Here is a 15,936-nt window from a genome sequence, read left to right as displayed (position 1 = left end):
GATCCTGATGATGTGTTGATTGCAACACGAAAGGCCTAGAGTCATCATTCAACTCATCCAGTGGTAATTTTACATCTTTATATATATATATATATATATATATATATATATATATATATATATATATATATATATATATATATATATATATATATATGCAATAAGATCACAGTAAACAGGTGATTTCAGAATATGCAAAACAACCACTCTGAAAGAATAGAGAAATTCCAAGTGCTTTCGTGACTACTCACTTTCATTGTTTCTTGATAATGTGAGTAGTCACGAAAGCCCTTGGAATTTCTCTATTCTTTCAGAGTGGTTGTTTTGCATATTCTGAAATCACCTGTTTACTGTGATCTTATTGCATATATATATATATATATATATATATATATATATATATATATATATATATATATATATATATATATATATATATATATATATATATACATATGGGTGAATGAAGCTGAATGAATGTATGTATAATCTGTATGATTTAAAATATCGATCATTACAGATGAATGTAAACTGGCCATATCAGTCCATTGCAGTTTTTTCTGAGATAAGGCAAAAGAGGTCAACACACCCGGACACTAATTTTTTATATATTTTGCGGTCTGTTCACGCTGAGTTCATTGTTGGTATTTGTTCGTTGTAACTCTCGTTACATAACTACAAATGTTGGCGTTATCAGTTTATGTAGTTTATGTTATGTATATACAAGTTAACAGGCAGACGGTCGATGGTTGTATTTTGACCGTCAGGAAACGGGACACGTGTCCAGTGAATTTATTGAGACGTATCGCCCGTGGGCAGGTGTCTTCAGTCAAGTTCCTCTCTGTACCGATGTCTTCCTTGTAGCTCTGTGTCATTTGTCTTCAGGATTCACGTCTCCAGGACATGTGTCCCTTAGGCAGGTGTCACCAGGACATGTGTCTCATGGGCAGGCGTCACCAGGACATGTGTCCCCTGGGCAGGTGTCACCAGGACATGTGCCTCCTGGGCAGGTGTCACCAGGACATGTGTCTCATGGGCAGGTGTCACCAGGACATGTGTCCCCTGGACCAGTGTCCCCTGGACACGTGTCACCAGGACGTCTCTCTCCTGACACTGGCCTTTGCCATACGATAGTTACTATGTATATACAACGTATATATGCCAAGTTATACATATCCAGATTTATGAGTTTTGCGGGGAGGGGGTTGTGCTGTATCTCCTGGGCCTCGTCTCTTCAACATGAAGGTCAGTATTATGCCTCCTTATCCACATAGATTGTCCCATATATATAAGTTCATATATAATATTTTTCTTAGGTTAAGTATGGTTAAGTTATATTAGGCTGGGTTAGGCTAGACTAGGATAGGATAGGATAGGATAGGATAGATTAAAGTGAAATCTACGAACATTTTCCACACGTATTTTATGTAAAGTAAAAGGACACAAGTGCAACTAATGTGACATTTATTGTGGCAACGTTTCGCTCTCCAGGAGCTTTATCAAGCTCCTGGAGAGCGAAGCGTTGCCACAATAAATGTCACATTAGTTGCACTTGTGTCCTTTTACTTTACATATTGTCGGTAATTCTACCAACTTTATTACACGTATTTTAATTATTTTTACAAATACATTTGCCCAGAGTCTATATGAAAATGGCGGTGCTTACGTCATATACACGTCAGTCGCTCCAACCAATCACAGAGCCTCTCCCAAAACACCGTTTATATTAAACAGGTTTTGCAAAACTAACTTTTACCATAAAAATCACCCAGTTTTACACACCATCTAATAGCACTTCTAGCGATAAACAAGTTCATTTTCTCGTAGCAGAACGAAAGCATTGACGTCATACGTAAAAAAAAAATCCACAAGAAAACATTACTTAGGAAGTCATACGCTTCTAGCCAATCAGAATCTTCAAAACCCGACGGAATATTACTCGAAAATGACATAATAATCGCCGGGTAATATCGCTAATGGCGTAGACAGGTGCATCAGTGTATCGAAATGGCAGGATTAACCACGTATCAGGTGAGAGGACACAGTCTGCAGAGGAAAGTTTATATAGCAAGAAGACGGATGATACGAATATATGGTTGAGAAAATAGACAAGTTGAAAAATAAGAGACTTGTGAAACATTTGGGTATCTTACGTTTCGCCAGCCAGTGGCTTCCTCAGTCTTGTAGATCAATGGTTCAGAGAACCGACACGTTGATAAATTAGACACATGTGCAGCTCTTGGGTATCTTTATTGAGGAAACGTTTCGCCACACAGTGGCTTCATCAGTCCATACAAAGGAGAATCTTGAAGATTGATGGATTATTATTAAAGATTAGCCGGTATTCTCCCGGCCCGGGCCTTTTCCAAGTGGTGGCCCGGCCTTGGCTCCCTCTTTAGGGAGTGTCTGAGACCTAAGTCTCCCATGGGAGGAGGCACAAGTACCTCCTCATCTTTGGGACCAACTGTCCCCAGGCCTAGCCACAAGCTAGGCCTCTCTGGTCTGCCATCCCCACCCCAAGGGGGCAAATGGGAATGACAGTCTTATGAGCTAAAGGCTCGGGCTCAGGCACCTACCCTACCCTAGAAGGGTTAGGCATGGTGTCGATGATGATGGATTGATGGACTGACCACATCGACTCAAGGTTGAGGGACTGATTACCTCATTCTCCTCCTGATCTTCAAGATTCTCCTTTGTATGGACTGATGAAGCCACTGTGTGGCGAAACGTTTCCTCAATAAAGATACCCAAGAGTTGCACATGTGTCTAATTCCTCAATTTTAATGAAGGAACCCATTTTGGGCGAAACTGATGCTGGTGAGGGGCTTTTGATCTAGGGAATTGAATCTGTGCTCCAGTTCCCTGAATTACACCTGAATACCTTCCAAATCCCCCCACAGGCGCTATATAATCCTACTGGTTTAGCGCTTCTCCATTGATTATTATAATTACATTTGGGCGAAACGTTTTCTTCAACAAATGTCCTGTATTGTGCATAAGTGTCACTTTCCACATCTTGTCGGTATCATCAGACCACTTCTCAGTGCAGAGAAAGGTGGAAGATGAGGAGGAGGAGTTTGAGACAACCGGGTAACCACTGATGACAGGTGAGGTGGAGCAGTAGTAGGCGGAGTCACAAATGGGGGAAATCACTAGTTGGAGAACTCCCGGCAGATGACTGAAGACAACCTGAGGGGGTAAACAGACACCAATGTAACTATTTAGCACAACTTTACTGAGAATGTTTCAGTTCATAGACGTTGATCACGTGGTCCAACGACCGAAATGTTGTCAGTGGAGACGTCTTAAACAATTGCATCACTGCCATTTTTCCCTCGGAGAAGAATTAAGTTTTTAAGACAACGTTTTTATCCACTTGATGAAGCTACCTTGTGAGCGAAACGTCCTTAAATAAACGTTTATCCTATCAGTAATATCCTCCAACCATACACTCAGTAGTTACTAGATTTTTAAAGCAAAGAGACAGAGAGAGACAGAGACACAGAGAGAGAGAGAGACAGACAGACAGACAGACAGAGACACAGAGAGAGAGAGAGAGACAGACAGACAGACAGACAGACAGAGACAGAGACAGAGAGAGAGAGAGAGAGAGAGAGAGAGTCAGGGAGACCACATGATCACTTCTGGCAAATGTCTAGAAATTCACGAGAATCTTTAAAAGCAAATTTAGCCCTTGTGTAAACAGTAATTTAGCTTCAAAGTCCCCTGTCGACCCCCCCCCCCCCCGCAGATGCTAGACAGGTACTGCCAGGCACCTCATTGTTTACAACACATACGTGACGTGATGCAGTGGGATGCGACACGATGAGGTTGAAACCCCACCCGTTCCGTGATCTGTTTGCAATCGTGTTATTGCGATTTCGTAAGTGACATGTTGCACATCTTAATTAGCATTATTATAATCATGGGGGAGAGCTAAACCCATAGGATTATACAGTGCATGTGGGGAGGGGACGTTCAGATTTAGCTCATTCAGCAAATCATCGCCTTAAAAAACAGAAAAGCGAAAATTGGTTGCGAAATCATCTCAAAATAATAAGTTTAAACATCACTAAATCTTTATTTCCACAAGTACAAGTGCATGTACAAGTACAAGTACAAGTACAAGTACAAGTACAAGGTATACAGGTCTAGCTGACATCAATGACATATTACTGTACAGAAAGTCCCTTGTTATGCAGAGTATTTCCCTCAGATTAGGCTAATTTTGTCCCCAGGATGCGACCCACACAAGTCGACTAACACCCAGGTACCTGTTTTACTGTTACGTGAACATGGGCAACAGGTGCCTAATGTTTCCACCCGTACCGGGAATCGATCCCCGGGCCTCAGTCTGTTAGGTGAGTGCACCAGGAACTCAGTGTGTGAGGTGAGTGCGTCAGGAACTCACTGTGTTAGGTGAGTGCACCAGGACCTCAGTGTGTTAGGTGAGTGCACCAGGACCTCAGTGTGTTAGGTGAGTGCACCAGGACATCAGTGTGTTAGGTGAGTGCACCAGGACATCAGTGTGTTAGGTGAGTGCACCAGAAACTCAGTGTGTTAGGTGAGTGCACCAGAAACTCAGTGTGTTAGGTGAGTGCACCAGGACCTCAGTGTGTTAGGTGAGTGCACCAGGATCTCAGTGTGTTAGGTGAGTGCACCAGGACATCAGTGTGTTAGGTGAGTGCATCAGGACCTCAGTGTGCTAGGTGAGTGCATCAGGAACTTTGTGTTAGGTAAGTGCACCAGGAACTCTGTGTTAGGTGAGTGCACCAGGAACTCAGTGTGTTAGGTGAATGCACCAGGACATCAGTGTGTTAGGTGAGTGCACCAGGACATCAGTGTGTTAGGTGAGTGCACCAGGACCTCAGTGTGTTAGGTGAGTGCACCAGGACCTCAGTGTGTTAGGTGAGTGCACCAGGACCTCAGTGTGTTAAGTGAGTGCACCAGGACCTCAGTGTGTTAGGTGAGTGCACCAGGACCTCAGTGTGTTAGGTGAGTGCACCAGGACCTCAGTGTGTTTGGTGAGTGCACCAGGACCTCAGTGTGTTAGGTGAGTGCACCAGGACCTCAGTGTGTTAGGTGAGTGCACCAGGACCTCAGTGTGTTAGGTGAGTGCACCAGGACCTCAGTGTGTTAGGTGAGTGCACCAGGACCTCAGTGTGTTAGGTGAGTGCACCAGGACCTCAGTGTGTTAGGTGAGTGCACCAGGACCTCAGTGTGTTAGGTGAGTGCACCAGGACCTCAGTGCTAGGTGAGTGCACCAGGACCTCAGTGTGTTAGTGAGTGCACCAGGACCTCAGTGTGTTAGGTGAGTGCACCAGGACCTCAGTGTGTTAGGTGAGTGCACCACGACCTCAGTGTGTTAGGTGAGTTCACCAGGACCTCAGTGTGTTAGGTGAGTGCACCAGGACCTCAGTGTGTTAGGTGAGTGCACCAGGACCTCAGTGTGTTAGGTGAGTGCACCACGACCTCAGTGTGTTAGGTGAGTGCACCAGGACCTCAGTGTGTTAGGTGAGTGCATCAGGACCTCAGTGTGTTAGGTGAGTGCACCAGGACCTCAGTGTTAGGTGAGTGCACCAGGACCTCAGTGTGTTAGGTGAGTGTACCAGGACCTCAGTGTGTTAGGTGAGTGCATCACGTCCTCAGTGTGTTAGGCGAGTGCACCAGGCCCTCAGTGTGTTAGGTGAGTGCACCAGGACCTCAGTGTGTTAGGTGAGTGCACCAGTACCTCAGTGTGTTAGGTGAGTGCACCAGGACCTCAGTGTTAGGTGAGTGCACCAGGACCTCAGTGTTAGGTGAGTGCACCAGGACCTCAGTGTTAGGTGAGTGCACCAGGACCTCAGTGTTAGGTGAGTGCACCAGGCACTCAGTGTTAGGTGAGTGCACCAGGACCTCAGTGTTAGGTGAGTGCACCAGGACCTCAGTGTTAGGTGAGTGCACCAGGACCTCAGTGTTAGGTGAGTGCACCAGGACCTCAGTGTTAGGTGAGTGCTCCAGGACCTCAGTGTTAGGTGAGTGCACCAGGACCTCAGTGTTAGGTGAGTGCACCAGGATCTCAGTGTTAGGTGAGTGCACCAGGACCTCAGTGTTAGGTGAGTGCACCAGGACCTCAGTGTTAGGTGAGTGCACCAGGACCTCAGTGTTAGGTGAGTGCACCAGGACCTCAGTGTTAGGTGAGTGCACCAGGACCTCAGTGTTAGGTGAGTGCACCAGGACCTCAGTGTTAGGTGAGTGCACCAGGACCTCAGTGTTAGGTGAGTGCACCAGGACCTCAGTGTTAGGTGAGTGCACCAGGACCTCAGTGTTAGGTGAGTGCACCAGGACCTCAGTGTTAGGTGAGTGCTCCAGGACCTCAGTGTTAGGTGAGTGCTCCAGGACCTCAGTGTTAGGTGAGTGCTCCAGGACCTCAGTGTGTTAGGTGAGTGCACCAGGACCTCAGTATGTTAGGTGAGTGCACCAGGACCTTAGTGTATTAGGTGAGTGCACCAGGACCTTAGTGTGTTAGGTGAGTGCACCAGGACCTCAGTGTGTTAGGTGAGTGCACCAGGACCTTAGTGTGTTAGGTGAGTGCACCTGGACCTTAGTGTGTTAGGTGAGTGCACCAGGACCTCAGTGTGTTAGGTGAGTGCACCAGGACCTTAGTGTGTTAGGTGAGTGCACCAGGACCTTAGTGTGTTAGGTGAGTGCACCAGGACCTCAGTGTGTTAGGTGAGAGCTCCAGGACCTCAGTGTGTTAGGTGAGTGCACCAGGACCTCAGTGTGTTAGGTCAGTGCACCTGGACCTCAGTGTGTTAGGTGATTGCACCAGGACCTCAGTGTGTTAGGTGAGTGCACCAGGACCTCAGTGTGTTAGGTGAGTGCACGAGGACCTCAGTATGTTAGGTGAGTGCACCAGGACCTCAGTGTGTTAGGTGAGTGCACCTGGACCTCAGTGTGTTAGGTGAGTGCACCAGGACCTCAGTGTGTTAGGTGAGTGCACCAGGACCTCAGTATGTTAGGTGAGTGCACGAGGACCTCAGTATGTTAGGTGAGTGCACCAGGACCTCAGTGTGTTAGGTGAGTGCACCAGGACCTCAGTGTGTTAGGTGAGTGCACCTGGACCTCAGTGTGTTAGGTGAGTGCACCAGGACCTCAGTGTGTTAGGTGAGTGCACCAGGACCTCAGTATGTTAGGTGAGTGCACCAGGACCTCAGTGTTAGGTGAGTGCACCAGGACCTCAGTGTTAGGTGAGTGCACCAGGACCTCAGTGTGTTAGGTGAGTGCTCCAGGACCTCAGTGTGTTAGGTGAGTGCACCAGGACCTCAGTGTGTTAGGTGAGTGCTCCAGGACCTCAGTGTTAGGTGAGTGCACCAGGACCTCAGTGTGTTAGGTGAGTGCACCAGGGCCTCAGTGTGTTAGGTGAGTGCACCAGGACCTCAGTGTTAGGTGAGTGCACCAGGACCTCAGTGTGTTAGGTGAGTGCACCAGGACCTCAGTGTTAGGTGAGTGCACCAGGACCTCAGTGTTAGGTGAGTGCACCACGACCTCAGTGTGTTAGGTGAGTGCACCAGGACCTCAGTGTGTTAGGTGAGTGGACCAGGACCTCAGTGTGTTAGGTGAGTGCACCAGGACCTCAGTGTTAGGTGAGTGCACCAGGACCTCAGTGTGTTAGGTGAGTGCACCAGGACCTCAGTGTTAGGTGAGTGCACCAGGACCTCAGTGTTAGGTGAGTGCACCAGGACCTCAGTGTGTTAGGTGAGTGCACCAGGACCTCAGTGTTGGGTGAGTGCACCAGAACCTCAGTGTTAGGTGAGTGCACCAGGACCTCAGTGTTAGGTGAGTGCACCAGGACCTCAGTGTTAGGTGAGTGCACCAGGACCTCAGTGTGTTAGGTGAGTGCACCAGGACCTCAGTGTTAGGTGAGTGCACCAGGACCTCAGTGTTAGGTGAGTGCACCAGGACCTCAGTGTGTTAGGAGAGTGCACCAGGACCTCAGTGTTAGGTGAGTGCACCAGGACCTCAGTGTTAGGTGAGTGCACCAGGACCTCAGTGTTAGGTGAGTGCACCAGGACCTCAGTGTTAGGTGAATATGCTAATTATCCAGCTGATTGTTATATTTTACTAGTAATAAATAAGTAAGTCTAGGCTGGTAGTTTACGATAGACAATACTTTATTATATTATTAAAATTTGAAAGAGTTAGGTTAGTTTTTTAACGCAATGTTAAAATAAAATAACATACCATATTAACACATGTTATATCATGGTATTTTTGGCTGGTGGTGTAAAGGTTATCGTGCAGCCTTAATGACTATCGTGTAGTCGATAGGCTTTAAACCCCTATTGCCCAGTCAACCAGTGCAAAATGTCAAGAGGTACACCATCAACCAGCAGCAATAGCCAGGTTGACCAGGCAAACATCAGACGAGCCTGGCCAATGGCCGGCCTCCGGGAGCACAAAAACTCTTCGAACTCATCAGTGGTATAAAGGTATATATCAAAGGTATATCCGAAGTTTGAAGCCTGGTCTTAGACCGAGCCGCGGGGGCGTTGACCCCCGAAGCACTCTCCAGGTATTAAGATCATGGAAAGGGGAGTTAATTCTTGGGTAGCTTTGTGTAGGGGTGATTTTAAAAATGGCCTGCCTTGTATGGGCCAGTAGACCTTCTGCAGTGTTCATCTTTTCTTATGTTCTTACGAAATTCCAGGATTAAAGGCAATTGATAAGTGGAGTGATGGTATGAGGAAAAAATATAGAAGAAACGGTGGAACGGATGTGAGAAAGGGGAAAGGGAAATGGAGAGTTAGGGAGGGATGATGGCAGGGAGTAAGGGAGAAGGGGAAAAGGGGAGGTAATGGTAGCTTAGCAACAGAGGATGTAAGGGCGCCTGACTGGCGTAACCCTCACCCTGAGGCTCCTCACCTCCTCATTAATCATTAATTTGAATTACCTGCGCCACAAGTGCCTTCTCAACTCAATGACCACATCAAACGCCTCTTCACATATTTCTTTTGCGACACGACCACCTAGCTGTCTACGCTGCGCATTTCTAAGCTTCTCTATCCCCGCCTCTCACACACCTAGCCACTAGTCATTAATCTAGATAGAAGCAGATAGTTCTTCCCAGCAGATAGCCTTCGTATGGACTTCCACGTCCTCTGCTGTTTCCTATGCACTCTAGTTAGGTTTTCTAGGAAGTACTCTCGCTCCAGGATGGGCTGGACTCGTGGCAGCGAGACGGAATTGGCCCACAACACCGAGGTTATGGAATTTCATCCCGATCACTACCGCCCACGGGGAAGGTATTGGATGCACATAAATAATAATAATTATCAGTCTATTACCCCAGGGGGTTGATAAACCAGGAAAAACTCAAGAAACTCAAGTAGTGTGCAATCGAAGATGACTTTACTCGAATAAATTATCCCGTAGAAGAATACCTTTAAAAAATCAATTTGGCTTATTTCCACGGGAGGCCTTTGTCCTTCTTCGCTACGAGAACAGTTCGATCTAACTCCTAGGTATGTGCTAAATGAACAGGATTAGCAGGTGTGTGGAGGCTTGCCCAAAATGCTCAGTATAACCATGGATTTTCAAAGTTCACTCCAGTATCACCCATTTATTAGAGGAAATGTTTCGCCACTGCAGACGTCACTAGTGGTGAAACGTTACTCTGATAAATGTCCTGATCTGAATGTAAGTGTCTTATTGGTCACGATCCTGTCACAGCTGTCACTAAGCAACGAGACGCCAGCCTTTTAATCTCGCGTTATCATCGTTATTACCTACTACCTATGACTGGTGGTTGATGGTATTTGAGGTCCCAGATTAGACTGCCGTGTGAGTTGAGTATCAACCCCCATCTCCCATGCAAATTCTGATTCAGAGGTAAACAAAGATTTGTTTCTGGATGAGTATCCCCTGTGTTTGCAGCCATGACATCAGCGGTATATGTCTTTTGTTGACATTCTTAATAAGCTTCCCCTCTCCCTATCCCCAGAGATTAGGGTAGTAGGTGAGCAAAACTAGGACAAAGAAATAGGAGACAGTGTAAACAGAAACAAAACACAGTGACAAATATGAATAACAAGAACATTAACGTGTGTGATAAATGGTTTAAAAGCGACATGTTGAAGATTGAGACACTTATGCAACATATGGGAATCTTTATTGAAGAAACGTTTCGCCACACAGTGGCTTCATCAGTCCAATACAAATCAGAAGGGTGTAAGGAGAGGATGAGTTTGAGGTATTTAGTCCCTACTCTGATCTGTTGAGTCCATCAATCTTGTAGAAAGTACAGCACAGGGCCGTAGAAGTGGCTTATATACTGTAGTCAGGTGAGGCGAGTACAGTATATAAGCCACGTCTACGGCCCTTTGCTGTACTTTCTACAAGATTGATGGACTGAACACGTCAACTCCAGGCTGAGGGACTGATTACCCCAAACTCATCCTCTCCTTACACCCTTCTGATTTATATTGGACTGATGAAGCCACTGTGTGGCGAAACGTTTCTTCAATAAAGATTCCCATATGTTGCATAAGTGTCTCAATTTTCAAGAATATTAACACTGAAAATAAATCTTGGCAAACAGGACTCAAAGAAACTTGAGAAATGTTAGAAAAATAAATGATAAACAAAGATAAAATTATTTATTATAAAAAGTTTCGGTCCTGGTACCTTGATTACTTCTAGCTAGAAGTTATATTTTTTTCACTGAGGAGGACCCTGATAAATCTAGAAGCAGTGTTCTGAAAAATTGTCTATTTCAGCTGATACCTTATCATCAGCTCCATGGGGATGTGGAATAGAATTCTTCCTCTGTAAGTACAAGGTCTTCCAGTAGACAAAGAGGTCTTCCAGTGTACAAGGTCTTCCAGTGGACAAAGAGGTCTTTCAGTGGACAAGGTCTTCCAGTAGACGAAGAGGTCTTCCAGTGTACAAGGTCTTCCAGTGGACAAAGAGGTCTTTCAGTGGACAAGGTCTTCCAGTAGACAAAGAGGTCTTCCAGTGTACAAGGTCTTCCAGTGGACAAAGAAGTCTTCCAGTGTACAAGGTCTTCCAGTGGACAAAGAGGTCTTCCAGTGTACAAGGTCTTCCAGTGGACAAAGAAGTCTTCCAGTGTACAAGGTCTTTCAGTGGACAAGGTCTTCCAGTGGACAAGGTCTTCCAGTAGACAAAGCAAGGTCCCAGAACCGAAACATCTTCTAATAAATATATCCTAGTGTTTGCTTACGTGTCTTTCTAAACCAATTTGTAGGCATCTATTATCAATGTTTATAACATTAATGGAGTACATTTATTCACACCCACCACCACCAGCTCATGACAAGCCACCGAGGCAGCCGGAAACCCTCTCACGCGAGTGTGAATCAACAGTTCTAACAAAGCTCAGCAAGACTGCTGATCTTTGTTAGGTAAGACACATATACATCCTAACTTTTGTATATGTGTCTTACCTAACAACCTATCAGTATTTTATACCATTTTAATATTCCCCTCTAATCTTTCCTCTTTTTCCTGTCTCGTCAACATGTAAAATGGTGGGAAATTAGACACTTGTGCAACATCTGGGTATCTTTGAAAGCGTTGTGTGATGCACATGTGTCTATTACATTCGCTGCCTGACTACGGTGGAGTGCGGTTGTGCCCAGCACCCCTCTGCTGTTTTTCAGGCGAGCTACCACAGTACATCAACAACCATTGAGTAGTGTGGACGTGCGCTGCTCATTTTGGGATATCAAAATGGCTGAACATACAGTACGGAGAGTAAATACTATCTGCATAGAGCTGGTTCGTGGTACGTTAAGTGGAGATACGATGAACGTACTTCTCCCTAACATCATCAGGGACACATATGGTATCCCCAACGAGGAATTATATGGCGTCGCTCTTAATGGTTTGTCAAGAATCTTCGTGAAATTTCTGAGAGCCGGCTTCTACACAAGAATTGTCGAGCAGTACCAGGAACAACGCATGAGTGTGAATTCAGCGATGGATGTTGTGTTACATGATGTTTCTAAGTACTACACATGGGTGAAGGTACGGAATGTACCCTTCGAGGCTACGGCGTATGGACTACAGGAGTTTTTTCGCAGTTATGGGACAGTGCATTCTGCAACCATGGGGGTATGGAGGGATGGTCCGTATGAAGGAATGCCGGAAGGTTCTTACACCCTTAAAATGTCTTTAACAAGGCCTATACCATCCTATGTAACGATGACCGGTTGTAGAACACAGGTTTATGTGTACTATGCGGGACAGAGAAAAACATGTCGTCTGTGCAGCTCTTATGAGCACATGGCAGCCCAGTGTCCTAGGAGGCAGGCTCCTCGAATTCTGGAAACGCCGATTGTGATTCAACAGTCGTGTGATTTGGTGCCTGGCTCTGTTGCCTCTGGAGGCCGGAGGCCTGATCTCTGGAGCAAGGAGGTCGACCGGGAGGTGGCGGAGGAGGAGACGTGTGTCACTATCCCAGGGGAGTCGGGGGAGTCGAAGGTGTTATCTGAGGAGTCTTTAGTCCAGGAAGCTTCGACTCAGGAGGGTTTACTGGCAGATGTCATCAAGGATTTTTTGGATGGGGATGAGCCCGGTGTAGAAGGTGTCCTCAGTTTATGTGAAGTTGGAGAGCTGGAGGGACAACAAATTGTGGAGAAAGACTTGAGTAAGAAAAGGCTGGAGTGTGTGGTGGCCGTGGAGGTACACCAGGAGGATTCGTCTGAGGGTGAGATGTGTGTAAGTGGAAGTTCTAGAAAAAGAACTGCGGCATCAGAGATAGACGAGGTTATTACCCCGGGGCAGAGGCCGGGGAAGAAGTCATGGGCAGCGGTTGTGGAGCCGATGCCACATAGTGCTAGAGGTGCGCCTGAGTTGCACAGTGGAAGAGGGAGGGGGGAGGTGACTGCACAGGATAACTCGAGTGGTAAGGGAATACGTAATGTGAAAAGTGCAGCGAGTAAATCCCAGCGGCATAGGGGAAAGCCGCCACTTCTATAATTTTCAGAAGTGTCACGCTTAATGTCAATGGACTTAAGACTGAGGTTAAGAAAGTTTGGTTGGAGTGGTTTTTACGGCGGTTTGATGTAGATATTTGCTTTTTGCAAGAGCATAATCATAGGGCTGGTTGTGTGTTGCGGTTAAAAGGATATCGGATGTATGTTACCAGTGGTTTGCAATTGAAAGGTGGGGTAGCAGTGGCGATAAAGGAGACCAGCCCCTTGCGTGTCATCGGCTGGGAAGAGGGGGGGGGTGGGAGGGTCGTGAGGGTGGATGGTGTCTGGGGTGAGAGTCGAGCTAGTTTTGTAGGAGTTTACATGCCAGCAACTAGCAATACCAGGGTAAAAGTAGATTTTGTCAGAGAGGTATTGCTGTATCACTTGAGAGGTTTGCCTGCTATAACAGTAATAGGTGGTGATTGGAATTGTGTGATTAGGAGTGGTGATGTCGAACCGAGAGGGGCGGGTTGTGTGCTGAGTGTGCTGAGGGATGTATTGCGAGATATTGGGGTTGTTGATGTGGTGGGGAGGGGGGGATACCTAGTGGAGCACACGTTCGTCCGTAGGGGATATGAAGCGCGATTGGACAGAATTTATATTAAACAGGGTATAGATGTTGTGAGGGTGCAAACCTTCGATGTGGGGTTTTCGGATCACAGGGCGGTAATAGCAGATTTGATGTGGGATGGAGTGGTGCGTATTTATTCTGGGTACTGGAAATTAAATGTAAGGCTTCTTAAGGAGGAGGAGGAGGGGCCTTTTTTCAGTGATTGGTGGTTGCCTTTTTGGGAGGCTAGGGACAGGGAGATAGATCTGTTAGATTGGTGGGAAATGCAGGCAAAACCGGGAATAGCGAATTTTTTTAAGGTTAGGGGACGGGAAGAGGCGAGGTGGCGTTTTGGGTTGCAAAATTATCTGGAGGGACAGTTGCAAGATTGTTATGTTGGGGGAGGTGGTAGGAGGGATGACATGGACAGTCTGCGGAGCAGGATCGCTGAAATACACAATGATAGGTTTGATGCAATTAGGGTTAGGGCGGGGTTAGAGGATGTATTGTGGGGTGATAAGCCGTCTGGGTTTGTTTTACGTAAATTTAGGGACCGACAGAGTGTAACCACCATTCTACAATTGGAGACAAGCCCTGGGGTGGGAGGGTATCCAGTGGGTCGAGTCCTATCCAATACTGAAAGTATGAGTCTCTATGCTGATAGTTGGTTTAGGGAGAAATGGAGTTGGAGGGAGGGGGGTTCCTGGGAGGGTATTTTTGAAGGGGGGTTCCATAGCATTTTAAGTGAGCAGGATAGAGTGGGGTTGGAGGTTGGTATAAGTGAGGTTGAGGTGGAAGAGGCAGTTTTCGGGATGAGTACCGGGAAAACACCAGGGATAGACGGTATACCAAATGATTTTTATAGAGCACATTGGGGGTGTATTAGGCAGTGCTTTGTTAGGCTATTGGATCATATGTTAACTAGTGGGAAGTTGGGCACATCGCAAAGTACGGGTGTCATAGTTTTGGTGCCAAAGAAGAGGGGGGGTAGAGAGTTGAGTGCTTACCGAGCAATATCTTTGATGTGTGCAGATTATAAGGTTTTTGCGAAAATTTTGGGTAATAGACTGAAGAAGGTCATGGGGTCGGTGATACATGGGGGACAATTTGGTATCCCGGGGAGGAGTATGCGGGTAGGTCATGGACGTATTCGGGATTTCCTTGAGGGTAGTAGTAAGGGAGGTATTCTAGGTCTGGATTGGGAGAAAGCTTATGATTATGTGGATAGGGACTTTTTGTTTGAGAGTATGGTGAGAATGGGTTTTGGAGGGAGGGTGGTTGGATGGGTGAGGACATTGTATGAGAATGCATCGATGAGAGTACAGGTAAATGGTAGGTTGGGTAGTTCAGTAAGCATGGGGAGGGGTTTAAGGCAGGGGTGTCCACTCTCCCAAATACTCTTTGCATGTATGCAGAATCCTTTCTATGTTCTGGTTGATGGTGGGATGGGAAGGATGGGGGAGAGAGGTGGATTTTGTGGAAATATTGTTGGTTATGTAGATGATACAACTGTTTTACTTAATGAGATAGAAGATTTAAGTAAAGTGGGAAGGGTAATTGAGATTTTTGGGAATGCTACTGGGATGAGAGTTAATAAGCAGAAATCACGGTTGTTGGAGGTAGGCAATTGGGTAGGAGGGACCTTGGGGGAGGAGTTTGGCTGGATAACTGTAGATAGGCTAAAGATTTGTGGGATTTTGTATTTAGCAGATGTACAGGAGAGCAGGAGGGTTAATTCAGAAATGGTAATGGACAGAGCTTTGAGTAGGCTCAGGAGTCTAAGGGCCGGGGATGTAACCTTGCATCAAAGGGTTGTGGTGGTAAATACGCTGATTTATAGTAAGGTGTGGGGAGTGGCGGAAATTTACCCCTTAAGAAGTCAGGATATTATGGAATTACAAAGAAGAGCCTTAAGGTATGTGTGGGGTTTTGGGAGGGCGTGGTTGGGTAAAGATGTGGTAATGACTGCGGTAAGACAGGGAGGATTGGGATTGATGGCATTAGGGTCTAGGGTGAAGGCGCTATATGTGAAGCAGAGGTATATTCGGGCAGCGGGGGAAAGGGGTCTTCGGGTGGGGGAGGTGATGGGGGATATCCGCAAATGGTGGGGTGGCAGGGACTTAGTGGAGTGTGAAGATATGTTGCGGTTTATGTTAAAGGTACGCAATGTTAAAAAACTCAAGGTAAAACGGTTAGTGGGTGTGGGTCGTCGTCAGGAATCAATGCAAGGGATGGCAGTGTATCCCACATATGATTGGAGAGTGATATGGGTGGAATTTAGTAAATTAAGAATGCCGGCAAGAGCGAGGGAATTAGTTTATAGATTTCTTATGGGGACGCTAGCATCGAAAGAGGTGCTAAGACGAATGGGTTTTGTGAGAGAGGCATCATGCGGTTTTTGTGGGGAAG

The 15,936-nt window shown here is 46.3% G+C and overlaps 1 protein-coding gene across 1 annotated transcript in view; it reads left to right on the top strand.

Moving 5' to 3' along the window:
- The window catches only part of Tango4 (transport and golgi organization 4), an 80,799-nt gene that overhangs the window by 10,649 nt on the left and 54,214 nt on the right, over nt 1-15,936 (top strand). The window lies entirely within an intron of this gene.

Source organism: Cherax quadricarinatus, unplaced genomic scaffold (assembly GCF_038502225.1).
Source record: "Cherax quadricarinatus isolate ZL_2023a unplaced genomic scaffold, ASM3850222v1 Contig1380, whole genome shotgun sequence".
Classification (NCBI taxonomy): Eukaryota; Metazoa; Arthropoda; class Malacostraca; order Decapoda; family Parastacidae; genus Cherax; species Cherax quadricarinatus.
Note: the sequence above shows the minus strand (reverse complement) of the source record. Positions and strands in the feature narration are given on the sequence as shown.